Below are 14,547 nucleotides of genomic sequence, written 5' to 3'. Positions count from 1 at the left end.
AATATATCAATCTCATTGTATCTTTAAATACTTGAGGAAATTTTAGCACAAAAATATTTCAACACATCTGGCCACAAGCTTATTTGCTAGTGTATTTCTGTGGTAGCAGTATGACAAATGAAGAGAGGAATCTGGGTTCTCAGGGAAGCATTCTGCACTTCATAAGCAATTGGGAGAGTGCTCACTGTATGAACGGCTGTACATTTCTGCATCTGTTTGGGCTGGTAGTGTTACAAATGTGTGAAGCATGCTGTCTGCTGTGTGTCAAATATTACTCTCTGGGGGCTGCAGCTCTTCACACATCCTCCTTGTTGAGAGCAAGAAGGAGAGGAGAAAGTCTTTCTTTTTTCTTTCTTTTTTTTTTTTTTTGGATGTTTTGAGACAGGGTTTCTCTGTGTAGCTCTGGTTGTTCTGCACCTCTCTCTGTAGACCAGACTGGCTTCAAACTCACAGAGATCCACCTGCCTCTGCCTCCTGAGTGCTGGGATTAAAGGTACGCACCACCACCCAGCTGAATCTTTCTTTCTTAGTAGAATGTTTGCACTAGGTTCATTTTGGAAATAAAATTTAGGGTTCCTTCTTTTTGTTTGTGTCTTTCATGGTTTACATTGCTTCTTGGCTCATATCTTTATCTTGCCAAAAAAACTTAAACACTAGTCTATATTTTGAGATGCCATCATCAACCAAGGGGTAAGCTGTGAAATTCTTTGCAGTGCTTAGATTTAAATTCTTGGAAATTATTTGATTTGTTCTTGCTGGTGTTGATATGATGCTTTTAAATATAAAAATGTGAAGTTCTAGTTCCATTAAATAAACGTTTAAAATACTGTTTTGTGCTGAGCAGTAACTCAGAGGTAGTCCTTCACTAGGTCCACCAAGTCTTAGGAACTGTTTAACCAAGGTCAACATTTTTATAGACATTATAATAAATATCCTTCTTGTTATTGGCTTGTGTATAATATTACATGGGGGGGGGGACTGAATATAGCCACAGACATGGACTTGACATCATGGGAAAATCTAGAGCGACACCAAGGCTTTTCATCCCTGCTCTGATGAGACCTTGATGTATGGAATCAATAAGATACTGCATCCCCCCCCTGGAAATCTGTCTCCTACAGGTGAGAGAAAGTGATGTCTACTGGTCAGTCTTCAGGGATGGAAATCAGCAAACCTAGTCATTCTCGCTGTCCTTTAAGAGTTGGTATTAAAGACTTATTGTCATGGTGTTTGTTGGGCTTGGTGCCTGTGCAGAGGAAGCCCCGAGTTAGTGAAGTTCTGAGTGAATGTGTATTGTTGACATGAGTACAGGCATGACAAGGACCAAGGACTGAGACTCATGGGAAAATGGCAAAACCTTTCCCCGTATAGATCAGGCTTGAAGTTGGCAAAGTTTTTGTCCTGTGGTCCAAGCAAAGGTATTTGCAGAAGATTGATCAGTGTGTACAAAAATTAGTAACTTAAGCTTCTTCCTCACAGATGTTTACAGTCTGAGACTGCTTAGCTGCAGAGACCCCCTACTGAGACTAACTAACCCCTCTCTCTGTGCTGTACATAATAAACACAGAGAGGTTTGGGTAGGTAGTGCTGTGGTAGGTTCAGCTCCACCAGAGTACACGCATCCCACCTGACCCCAGCTTTTCAGTATGTGTGTCTGACTTCTTCATCCCCTGACCACTCCAGCCAGATTTCCCGATGTAAACCACACTAGTCACTGAGGCAAACTAGATCAGAGTCATAGGGAAGTTTGAGTTTTATAAGGTTTCTGTACCCAGGGACTCTAGTGGGTCCTCTAGTGGGAAAGCAATGGCGTTTTGATTTTTGACATGCCTTTCAGACCTTCTGAAGCACTTAAAAGTCTGTCTTATGTTACTCAACTGACATCAGTACGAATAAATATCTGATTATATTAACAGAGACAGTTGATTTCTAGAGAATATACCCTCCGATATCCAGGTATTTGTTTTGTTGTTATGGGGGGGGGTGAAGCCTTAACTAATTATTCTTTATCAATAAAAAAATTGGGAGTCAGATATTGGGGTAGGAAATTGAAAGATCAGAGAGGCAGGGGAGTTGCCACCAGTCATCTCTTGTCTCTTCTGTTCCTTCCTCCAAAAGGGTTGAGATCCTTTCCCAGGCCCACCTTACTACTTCCTGTCTCCTATCTGTCTACAGTCCTCTAAGCCACTATGGCTAATTTTGGTCAGCTAGTAGCTACCTCCGCCCTCTGACTCCAAGCAAGCTTTGTCAGAACACACTCAAAATATCACACAACATATTCACAAAAATATTCACAATATTTTTGTCTAAATAAAAAGGGAAGGTTTTCACTAACATAGTAAAACTACCCACAATAACTATATACAAATATATACAGACAAGAATTACATTATTCTTCTATCCGCTGTACACTGGTTAATAAATAGCTGACTGGCTGGTAGCCAGATAGGAATTATAGGTGGGACAACCAAACTAGGAGAATGATGGGAAGAAGAAGGGCAGAGTCAGAGGAGATACCAGCCAGCTTCCGAGGAAGCAGGACATGTAGAAAATGAGGTAACAAGCCATGAGCCACATGGCAAAACATAGATAAGAAATATGGGTTAATTTAAATGTAAGAGTTAGTAACAAGCCTGAGCTATTGGCTGCATAGTTATAATTTATATTAAGTCTCTGAGTCAGTTATTTGGGAAGTGGCTGTTGGTTATTTGGGATAGGCCGTTGGGACAGGAAAATTCTGCCTACAGGGTCCATTCCTAGGGTTAATAGGAAGAACATTTTTATGAATGCAGTATTGGTTGGTGATTATGGAATCACAGCAGAGAGAGCTGGATTAGTTTGAATAGTATCTCAGTGACAAGACAGCACATCCTGGTACCTTTTGTGTGTTCCTCAGCAGAGTATAGCTGTTCTGTGACTTAAAGGAAACTAAGGTAGATTCTGACATAGGCTTACACAGACCAGGGAGATACAGTGGAAAAGAGAAATACCACAATCAGACAGCAGCAAAGTGGCCTGGAAATAAGAAAACATAAAGCTTGTTACAGAGGGAATTGAGAAGTATTCCAGAGAAAGTCTGCTGTGGGATGGTCTGTATGTCAAGTGTGTTGCTGATTGGTCAATAAATTGGCCAGTGGCCAGGCAGGAAGTGTAGGCGGGACAAGGAGGAGAATAAAGCTGGGAAGTGGAAGGCTGAGTCAGAGAGACACTGCCAGCTGCCATGATGAGAAACAGCATGTGAAGATGCCGGTAAGCCACAAGCCATGTGGCAAGGTATAGACTAATAGAAATGGATTAATTTAAGCTGTAAGAACAGTTAGCAAGAAGCCTGCCATGGCCATACAGTTTGTAACCAATATAAGTCTCTGTGTTTACTTGGTCGGGTCTGAGCAGCTGTGGGACTGGCAGGTGAGAGAGATTTGTCCTGACTGTGGGCCAGGCAGGAAAACTCTAGCTACAAAAGTCTGATGAAGGAGCTGATGGACACAGGAAAATAAGCCTTGACAGTCAGGCTGGGACCAGATTTTCGAGAGTCTCTTGGGGTTTGGATACTGAGGCCAACAGGGAACAACAGAATATTTAAGCATTATGGTGACATGCCTACTACAATGTGAGTGGAGGATGTGAGTTCAAATGAGGAAAGACCAATATAAAAGTACAATTGGATCATAATACAAGTGAGACTACAGGGTGGATATTTAATCTAGAAACTCAACAAAGGATACAGAGATTGTCAAAGTCAGAACCAGAGTAAATGGTAGCCAAGAGATGGAGCCAAGGAACCCTGGGGTTTCTCACTTGGGCAATAAAATAGAGATTTTTCACTTTGACAATGAGGCTTATGATGCTTGCTTTTTGAAATGTCCTAAGTTGCAAGGCATTTATCTTATTGTGTTTTCCTTGACAGAATATTTCACCTTTAATAAAAATAGTTCTAGTATAGTTCATTAAGTCAGACTTTTGTGGAGTGTCTAGTGTGTGTCCTGAATGTTTGACAATGATTGCTATTCATTCAGTTCTTGGGTGAAACAGGCTGGATACAGTGAGGACACCTCACTCTTTCTATGTTTATCCTGTAAATTTGAAAGATGCTACAAGCAAACAAATGGCCTTAGACCATTTTTTGAAAGGTTTTGTTTAGTTTTTTAAACATTCGAAGATATATGTGACCACTGCTACCTCTCATTTTATAACATTTTGATCATTTAAAATTGTTTTCGATTAGCATTTTATCTATTTATTGTGTGTGTATGCATTTGTGCAGGCAGGCGTGTATCACAGGATATATGTGCAGGTCAGAGGATAATTTGGGGTGGGGTCTCTTGTCTCTATCCATGATGTGGGTCCTAGGAATCAAACTCAGACCATCAGGCTTGCTGTTAAGTACTTGTCATTCTCTGAACAATCTCGATGGTCCCTCGTCATTTTAAAAAGAAAATCTGTGTCCTTTAGGGTGTCAGTCCTTCCACTTCCCCCTCATAATCCCTAGGCAACCATTAATCAGCATTCTCTTCTATGAGTATCCCTTTTCTTAGCATTTTGTGTAAATGGCATCATACAGGGTGAGGTGTTCAGTGAGTCGCTTCTTTCACCAAATGTGCTTTGAAGATTGACGTGTATGACATCATGGCTCAGTGCTGTCTTTCTTCCTATGGGCAAGTGACATTACATTGTGTGGCTACACCACACTTTGTTTACTCATTCACCAGTCAATAGACATTCGGATTGTTTACTCTTTTAACTAATATGAATAACACTGCTGTAACATTTGTGTACAAGTTTCTGCATAAACGCACACCTTCATTTCTCTTGGGCATATACTTAGGAGTGGGATTTCTAGATCCTGTCTTTTCTTAATTTTTGAAGTAATAGAAAATAATTTCCAGAGTAGCTGAGCTGTTTTTACAATCCTGTCAACAGCAGAGACGCACTCCAGTTCTGCTGTCTTCACTGGCACCTGGGCCCTTGTTATGATCTGACTTTTGGTAGCTATCCTAGTGGGTACAAAGGGCCGTCTCACTGAGACTTTGACTGACATTACCATTACTAATGCTGTCAAGCATGGTTTTATAGGCTTATCAGCCATTTGTGTATCTTTGTCTTTTTATTTTTCAGACTGAAAGATTCCTTTCCTATTCTAGGTACAAATCCCGGCAAGTGTCTATTTGTAACCACAGTGTGAGTCTTCTGATGTTTCTTCTCAGAATTGTATTCCCTGAGGTTAGTTTCACAAGTATTTGTTGTGAATCTATACTATTCTCACCACCACAGACACAATAATAAATATAAGATGAAATCTCATTGGGAGGAATTAAACTACGATTTCATTCTATGTGATACACTCAGAGCTATTTTCCTACCAGTGTTTCAAGAAACATTTGTGTCCCATAACACGCTAAAAGACAATACACTAAAGAAAAGTTCTGACCAATAAAGAACTTTGCAAGTCATTAGGTTAACTGCTCTTCACTGCATTACCTCTGGATATTTTCTTGTAACCAAGCACTGCTTCAGTTGCCTTAAGTCAGTAAAATGTTGTGTCCTTAAAAACAAAACAAGGGGCTTAACAGGTGACCTCGTGGTTAACAGCACTTGCTGCCTTTGCAGGGAATGCAGATTTGTTTCCAGTTCCCCAAAGAGTGGCTTACAACAGTCTATAACTCCAGTTCCAGAAGTTCTGATGTCCTTTTCTGGCTTCTGCAAGTACTGCACACACATGGTGCCTCTGCACACATGCAAGTAAAACACACATCAAATCAACAGGTATAAATAAATCTCTCAAAAACCCCAAACAAAAACCATCCTGAGGTTGAAGAGCTACCTTAATGGTTAAGAGCACTTGCTGCTCCTGCAGAAGACTGGATATCAGTTACCAGCACACACATCCAGTGGCATCTAACTGCCTGGAACTCCAGCTCCAGGGGACCCAATGCCCTCTTCTGGACCCCCCACACCAGTGGTACGTACACATACACACACAGTCTTAAAAAAAAAAAAACCATAGTCTCGCAATTCTTCCAAATAATAATCGACTCTTTTAAACTAAAATTTAAAATACAAATAACACTCAACCACTCAGCTACTTTATGCCATATGTTGACACTGTTGCTTCCCTAGGAAGAAATTATTTTCCTAAGTCAAATATCTTGTGAATTAAACTCATTTCTGATGCTTTCATATTTACAGTCTATAAGTAAATTAAGGAGTGAATAGATCTTGGTAAATATCTTCAAATTAATTTTTAGGATAGGATTTGGATGTGGCATTAACATATGAATCGAGGGAAGGAATATTAGCTTGAAACATGATGGCCCTCAGAGAATTCAAGAGTCTGATAAAGCAGTTACTATTTACCATGTCTAAATCCACAGAGTAGTGTTAGTATTTCAAATAAAGCAAATATTTGCATTGATCACACCTTTTCCAATGGTTTCCTCTTTTGTACAGAAGTGCCTGGCCTCACCCTTAGAAATAATCCACACACATTATGATTTGGTGTGTAGTAGACTATGTGATACCTCTGTGGGAACCATCATGGGCAGAATGTTTTTTGAGCTGAACGATAGCATAAACACTCTCGTCCTAGACAGGACTTGGATATGGCAAGGTGAAGAATGGAAAGTACCTCAGAGGACTTTGGCTCAAGGTTCTTTCTCTCTGTGGACAACCTGAGATATCTCCCGAGAGGGATGTGCGTGTAACCATCTGGGAAGTTCTGATAAAGCGAGGCTTAGGTCAGGAATAGTTCTCTTCTTTCTAGTTCTCTGTGATGAGAAATACCCAATGTTAGGTAAACAGCAGGCATGGCCATCATTTATCTTGAACATGTCTCACACATCTCAGCATGTTAGTATTCTATAGGAGAGTTTGAGAAATGGTGAATTAGAGGCTAGTATAGGCCCTCACTTCTTTAGGAGCCAAGATCTGTAAAGCAGGTAACAGATGGTACTGCTAGAACTAATACTTGCACAGGGATCTCCATGGCAGGTAGATGAAGAGGAAGAACCCTCACCAGGAGGAATTCAGAAATGATCAGGTTAGATAGCTGGTCAGTCCTCCGGGAAACTGTTTAAGGCATCAAAGGACTCTGTTCACTCCAGCGCATTTCAGTTTGGTCTGGTTTTAATTGCAGGTGGGTGGAAACACAGCTTTGTTGTGGAATGGATGCTTGAAGTCAAGAGAGTGACAGTGACATGCTTCCCAATGCCATATTTTGAAACCTGATGTGAGACGATGTCAGGACATCCCTGGCTTCTGTTACTCTGGCAGGCCAGTTGCCTCTCTTTAGGAAGCACCACTCTAACTGCCTTCTCCCACTCGTTCCTTGTCTCATGGACCAATTCTGATGTCTTCTGCACTAGCACATCCTTTATGATGCCATGCCACTGTCTTTACGCTACCGGAAAGTGTGACAATGGGAAAAATGGTGAACTAGAGCAGCATTTTGTGAACCCGAATCTGTAACTAGAGTCTCTTCTGATTCAAGTAAGCCGCTTGGGTGAAAATCCTGATAGTCACCAGGAGGTGAAGGAGGACAGGTGATGTCCTTTAAGCTAGGCGTGAGATAGAAAAAGACAGCTTACTAAGGAAGGAAAAGGCTCTGTGAAGAGTGGGAGAGGGCTAGTGAGCTGAAAAGGGTCCCCCAAGTGTTGGCTATGTGGTCCATCATCTTTTAGAGTCCTCCCCTCTCTTGCTTATATTTCATGGGCTTTGTTTCACGTGAAGTAGCTTGCTTTTTATCTCTTACCATGGAAGTAAGTTTTGGTCTGTTTCCAGGCAGACTTTAGACAGTGATTCTTAATTAGAATTTAAGTTTAACTGAATCATTACATTTAATTAATTGTCAATTAAATTATTAATTGTCAATTGTTAATTAAAAATCAATCAATTCTTCCCTAGGGGAACAAGTTAAATATCAAGGAATAGTAAGTTTTGTCATTTTTTTTTCTGGTCAGTTTAGGTTTTTGGAGGATGACAGAAAACTGTCCTATATAAGTATTTTCTCAGTGGGAGAATGGAAACTTCAGTGTTTCAGGTCTTAACAGGAACAACTTGGTCTCTTGACTTAGAAAGCTATCATTTTACAATGGTCAAAGGATCATGTTACAGGAATACGAAGCTACAAAGTGAGGAACAGTTTCCAATCCCTGGCAGGCTACACCTTGAATGAATGTAGTACTCAATCAGTAAATCACACCTACCTCCGGAGAGGGCCCATCGTGTGCCATATTGCATAATCAGTAGAGTATAAAGATGAAAACCAGGATAAACTTACTGGGGAACACACACACACACACACACACACACACACACACACACACACACACACACACATAATCTTCCCAAGTGCAGTGTTACTATGGGAGCATGGACTGGGGATGCTTCTATAGCAGGTGATTCAGGAGACATGTTAAGAGTTTTCTCGGGGCCAGAGTGATGGCTCAGTGGTTAAGAGCACTTGGCTGCTGTAACCGAGGATCTGGATTCAAGACCTGTCATCCATATGGTAGCTCCTGACTGTCTATAACTCTAGTCCCAGGGGATCTGAAAGTCTTTTTTCACTTCCAGTGACACAGTCCACATATATGATGCACAGACACATGTGCAGGCAAACACTCATATACATAAAACAAATAAATTTAAAAAAGGAGGAGTTTCCCAGAGCAACTGGGACCATGAACATATCAGAAGACTGAGCCAGCTCACCTTGCCTTCCCTCTCCACCCCGTCCCCTGTTTGAGATAAGGAAGAGAGAAAATCAGGATTGTAGAGCAAGAAGAATGTAGCATTTTGGCCTCGGGATGCTTGGCTGTCACTTATGTGCCTACCCACACATATAGGTTATTGATCCTTCATTCCATTTTCTTGTTTCGATTCCTATCTGCACTCAAGGGAAAGACAATTAACTGTCTGGTTTGCGTATTTCCATGTTTTGGTCACTTCAAACAATGCTATGCAATTCTTTTGTGTAAATTTTTTTTTGAAAACTGTTACTTTTCTGAGAATATAATTGATGGTTGTTATAGAAGCTTTCAAAAATAAAGAAGAGAATGATGAAATAAAAAAAAGAGGGCTGGGGAGATGGCTTAGTAGACAGAGTGTTTGTCATGCAAGGGTGAGGACCTGGAGTTCAGATCCCTAGCACCTACCTAAGAATCTATGCTTGCCTGTGCCTAAAATCCCGGCACTGGAGAGGCAGACACAGGAGGATCCCTGGGCCTGTAAGCTAGTTTAGCCAAATCACCTAATTCCAGGTTTACCGAGAGCTCTTGTTTCAAAATTAATGTGGAGAGCAATTGAGGAAGGCACACGATGCAGACCTCTGGCCTCCATGTTCTGTACAGCCCTCCCCACCTCCTTCTCTCCTCCCCTCCCTCCCTCCTTTCCTCCCTCCCTCCCTCCCTCCCTCCCCCCTTCCCTCTCTCTCTGTCTCATACATCAAAAAGAAAGAAAGAAAAACCAAGAAGAAATGATCAACCATACCTACCTTATAGGAATAGACACTTGCTGCATTTTCACGGCTATTTCGGTTCTTTACTGTGCATTGATATGTGTGTGCTCACACATATATGCACACACACACACACACATAGTTCTTTTACAGCATTGGCATCAATGTGTACTGCTTTGTAATAGTTTCCTTTCAGTTAATACAGTCAGTGCTTTGCCACGTCACTGAAGAATCTTCTTCATTCAAAATAACCATAATTAAAAGAAAAAACAAAACAAGACAACAACAAACCAACCATCCAAAAGGTGGGCATGGTGGCTCATGCCTTTAGTCATACATAGCATTTGGGAGGTAGAAGCATGTGGATCTCATAGTTTGAAGCCAGCTCTCTGAGTTTGAAGCCAGTGTGGTCTGCAGAGTGAGTTTCAGGAGAGCCAGCGCTACACAGAGAAGAGAAAACCTGTCTCAAAAAGGCAACAAAATAAAACCTCAATTTCCCGCAAAGGTCATATAGGAGAATGAGCTCATTAGCATTCAGTCATAGATGGGGTAAGGGTTCATGGGCCCTGCACCACCCATGGGAACTAACAGCAGTCAAAGGTTGTTGTGGGAGAGGAAGTACCTGTCTTTGGCAACATAATCATTGGTGAATTACTCAAGCTTCATTGAACAGCTTTATAGCCATGTTCATGCTTGTGGCCCTGGTTAAACCCAGTGGGTCACAAAGGAAAAATTAATAACAACAAAACAACAACAACAACAACAAGACATGAAAGTGATTTGGAATGTGGTAGGAGGAAGGAGGGTTGGTGGGATAGATGGAAGATAAGAGGGTGGAGGCGTGAGTGAATGCAATCAGGATGTATCATACACATGCAGGGAATTGTTAAATAATAAATTAATAAAATATTGGGGCTGAGCAATGGCTTATGGTTAAGTACATTCATTGTTCTTCCAGAATATCTAAATTCAGTTCTCACCTGCAACTTATTTCTAGTGGATCTGAAGCTTTCTGGCCCCTGTGGGCACCTGCATTCATGTACGCACACCTAATTAGAACTAAAATAAATCTTTCAAAAAAGAAAATCTTAATTACTTTTCCCTATTCTGATTATAAATATACATGTGTTATAATGTATGTAGGTATATGGCAACTCCATATTGTGTTTGTACATGTACTAATTGTAGGTTAGATTTCAGATTTAAAATATACTTTGTAATTGTATTGTGTGTGTACCTAACACCACAACTGGGACCATATGACACATACTACTTAAGAAACAACATTTCAAATAATTTACTTTATGTTGTGTGTGTGACTGTTTTGCCCACATATAATGTATGTGTATCATGTGAGTGAGTGACCAGTTGCTGTGGAGATTGGAAGAGGGCATCAGAGATGCCTTGGAACTGGTATTACAGGTGCTTGTGAGCCAACATGTGGCTGCTGGACACCAAACCCAGGTCCTCTTAAGAATAGCAAGTATTCTTAACTGTGAAGCCGTGTCTCCAGTCTCTAAATGGCATTTTTATTAGACACGTCTGGAACAAGTCAGTTCATACAGAGCTATTTTTGAACTGTTTCATGGCAGTGAGTTGTCATCAATCTCTCATCAACTATCAATTAATGATTAAACACCAGTGGTTATATATTGTAATTGTTAATAATTTTTGCTTAGTATAAAGAATGCCAACTGAAAAACTGATCACATGTAGTTGGCTATTATGATAACATTTTAACTAGCAAAATCAGCAGTTTCCTTCATTCCTAGAGTATTTGTTTCTTATACTTTCCAGGACTCACAGAAAATAAACCAACCACTGTTGTTTTTATTAAATAATTTAAATGCTCAAAAACATATCTTGTTTATGTGGATATTTAGATCTCTAAGTTGATGAAATAGAGTGAGTGAACGTTCATCTTTCAGCATAGCATGATTGACATGTTTAGTCAAGTGACGTTTGTTAGAGATTATGATCAAGACTCAATCTAAATTTTCCCCGATGAGAGATTTTTGACTCTCACTGTTGCATCATGTGGGTGGCTGCAGCCAAGACAGAGGCCAGATTCACTGTCATGGAAAGAGAAATCTCATGTTTACAGTGATAGCCCAATACAGCACTGAGCATCCTGTCGGCAGCCTGTAAATTCTTGCTGACTCCTGATGATGATTAGGGGCCATTCTCTGGTGAACCCGGAGAGAAGGCTCTTGAGAGTGACTTGGGCTTTCCGATCACAGCCACCTCTGCCAAGGCCCTGCCTGGAACCCCACTGCCAGGACTAGTTCGGCTGTCAAGGAAGACTTCATGGAATTTGTCATCAGTAGGTTTCATATTTATTCAAACAGTTTATTCAAATTCTTCAACTGCTGTGGCAGTGAGCATGGTTATTAGACCTAGAGTCAAAGTCATGTCTGCATTTTCGTTAGAGAAACTTGAGGCTTGTTGTCTCCTTTCTTGAGGTGTTGAAGTCCAAGGTATCAGTGGTACAGGTGATAAATTATATAAAGAACTTTTTTTAATTTTTTTTTTTTTTGCCACATATCACGTAGTGTAACGTTTGTAAGCAAAATGCTCTTCTAAACAGTCTCTCTAGAGCACATCTAGTTGCCTTACAGATAAAGGCTCTGGCAAATGTTTGGTTAAAATGACTGTATCTCTTTATTGATGATTTGTGTAAAATGCCGCTTTCATGGTCAGAACCACAGTGGTGTGTGTATTTGAGACAGCTCTATATGGATTTATGATGGGAATTAAAGGTGCCTTACTAGCTCGTGAGATCCTCAAAGCAGTACATTGTAATGCCAATATATGCTGGTCAGAGCTTTTGGATGAAAGTTTTAGTTAATTATCATGGCCCTGAAAGAGAAAAGCTGGATCCACTCTCTCCAGATTTAAAAAAATTAGCCCTCCCACCCCCGACAACATGTACAAATAGACTCACTTTAGATTTTAGGAGCCTCTTGGCTCCAAACCTAAGTGCTGCTTGAAAAATGGCCCTTTCAGCTTTTAGCCAGCAGCCACAGCTTAAATCCACAAGAGAGATGTAGAACAACGCTGCTCGAAATAGCTGTTTGCATTTTGGAAAACTGTAGGTTTTTGAAAGACACCAAGGAAACAAGGCCCTCTACACCCCACCCAGCTCCTTCTCTCAACCCACTGTCCAAACACAGAACGTTCACTGTGCCCCCGTGGCTGAACTTGTGAACCCTTTCGGCTTGTGGTACTCTGTCTCCTCTCATCCAAATTGCCGACTGGTAGAATGAAGGGACATGTAAACAAATGAACTGAGAAAGTGTTATCTGTCCCACATCGATAATACATTTAGGACACCGTTTTCAAGGAAATCACAAAATAATATGCCACATAGATGAGGGAGATGAGAAAGCATTACGAGAGAAAAGAACACTGTGAGGAGAGCCATGCTTGGGGGACAGTCCATGACATCATTTGTGGCTGAGGGATGGATGAGAGGAGACAGAGTAACATGAAATGAAAGAGTTCACACAGGTTCAGCCTGCGGGGGGCACAGTGAACATTCTGTGTTTGGACAGTGGGTTGAGAGAAACAACCGTGTGGGATGCAGAGGAAGCCCCGAGTTCATGAAGTTCTGAGTGAATGCATGCTGTTGATGTGGGCACAGCCAGTCAAGGGCTCCATAGCCTCAGGCTCAGGGGTATGACAAAGCCTTCCTGGGACTGGGGCTAGTGCAAGTGTTGACAATGTGTGCAGAAAAATCTCCACCATAGTTATCTCCCCTCAGATATTTACGGCCTGAAGACTCCTCCCCTACAGAGACTGCTCTTCCTGAGATAGCTGAAACTGTCTCCTTGACCCAGCTGTTTTTAACCCTGCCTCCTTGCTTACTGGTATATGATAACACTGCCTCCTTGATTAGCTGTATGCAATAAACCTGCTTCTCTGCGCAACTCTACATGACCACCTGACCCCAGCTTGCTGTCCAGTGCCCATCTGTCTTATCCTCATTCTCTTGCTTGCTCCCAGTTGGACCCAAGTCCCTGGATCTGTGCCAGGACACAGTATAACTGAAATCTAACACTTTACAGAATGGCCAGAGTTGCATTTTATTTCTTTGGCACATGTCACTGCCAAATGGCATGATAGAGGTCCATCGTAGAGTTCTTTATAACTTGGGATCCAGAGGACTTAGCAACAGGCCTGCTGTCAGGGATGAGAGGGGCAGAACTACTCTCGGGTCTTCAGCTGGATGTCTGAACATATCAGAGTGGCATTCAGTGAGAATGGGAGTATGTGCATTGGAAGTGACGGGTATCATTGGTATTGGTATCAACAGCCTTTTAGCATATAGTTGGCACTAATATTTTGAACTCAAATGGGACTAGTGTATTTGTCAGTGGATATACTGGGTTTTTTTGTCATGTGACTATTTAAAATGTACTTTTAGCAATTTTGAAATATGCAGTCTGCTATTAGTTATAGTCAGACTCTTGAGCATTGGACTTCAGAAAGGTTTTCTCCCTGTTTAACTGGCTAGCATCTCTCCATCTCCCAGCCTTCACTCCCAACCCCCAGAAACTACTTACTACTCTACTGTCTAATTATATATGTTCAGCTTTTTGCACCGGTAAGGCAGGACTTACTTTTCTGTGCATAGCTTGTTTCACTTAGCATAGGTTCACCTGTGTTGTTAAGAATGATAGAATTCCCTTCTTTCTAAAGGATAAACCATTGATGGCATAAATGTACCACCTTTCCTTGACCCATTTATCCAATTGTAAAGAGTTCGGTTAATTCCATATCTTGGTTATTATTATCAGAGCCTCACAACACAGGACTGCATGTATAGCCACTCTTAATTTCCTTTGTACAGATACCTTGATGTTGAATTGCTAGCCATATGCTAGTTACATTTTTAATCTCCCAAGGAGCCTCTGTAGTGCTTCTCATGATATTTATAATAATTTGCATTCTCACCAGTGTATGCTTCCCTTTTTCTGAATCCTCACCAGACTTATCATTTTTCATTTTGCTAATAGCTATTCTAACAGGTGTGAAGTGATATCTATTGGTTTTTTTTTTTTTTTTTTTTTTTTGGTTTTTCGAGACAGGGTTTC

The sequence above is a fragment of the Peromyscus californicus genome, unplaced genomic scaffold (assembly GCF_007827085.1).
Source record: "Peromyscus californicus insignis strain IS unplaced genomic scaffold, ASM782708v3 Scaffold_14__1_contigs__length_90479793_seg_2, whole genome shotgun sequence".
Classification (NCBI taxonomy): Eukaryota; Metazoa; Chordata; class Mammalia; order Rodentia; family Cricetidae; genus Peromyscus; species Peromyscus californicus.
Note: the sequence above shows the minus strand (reverse complement) of the source record.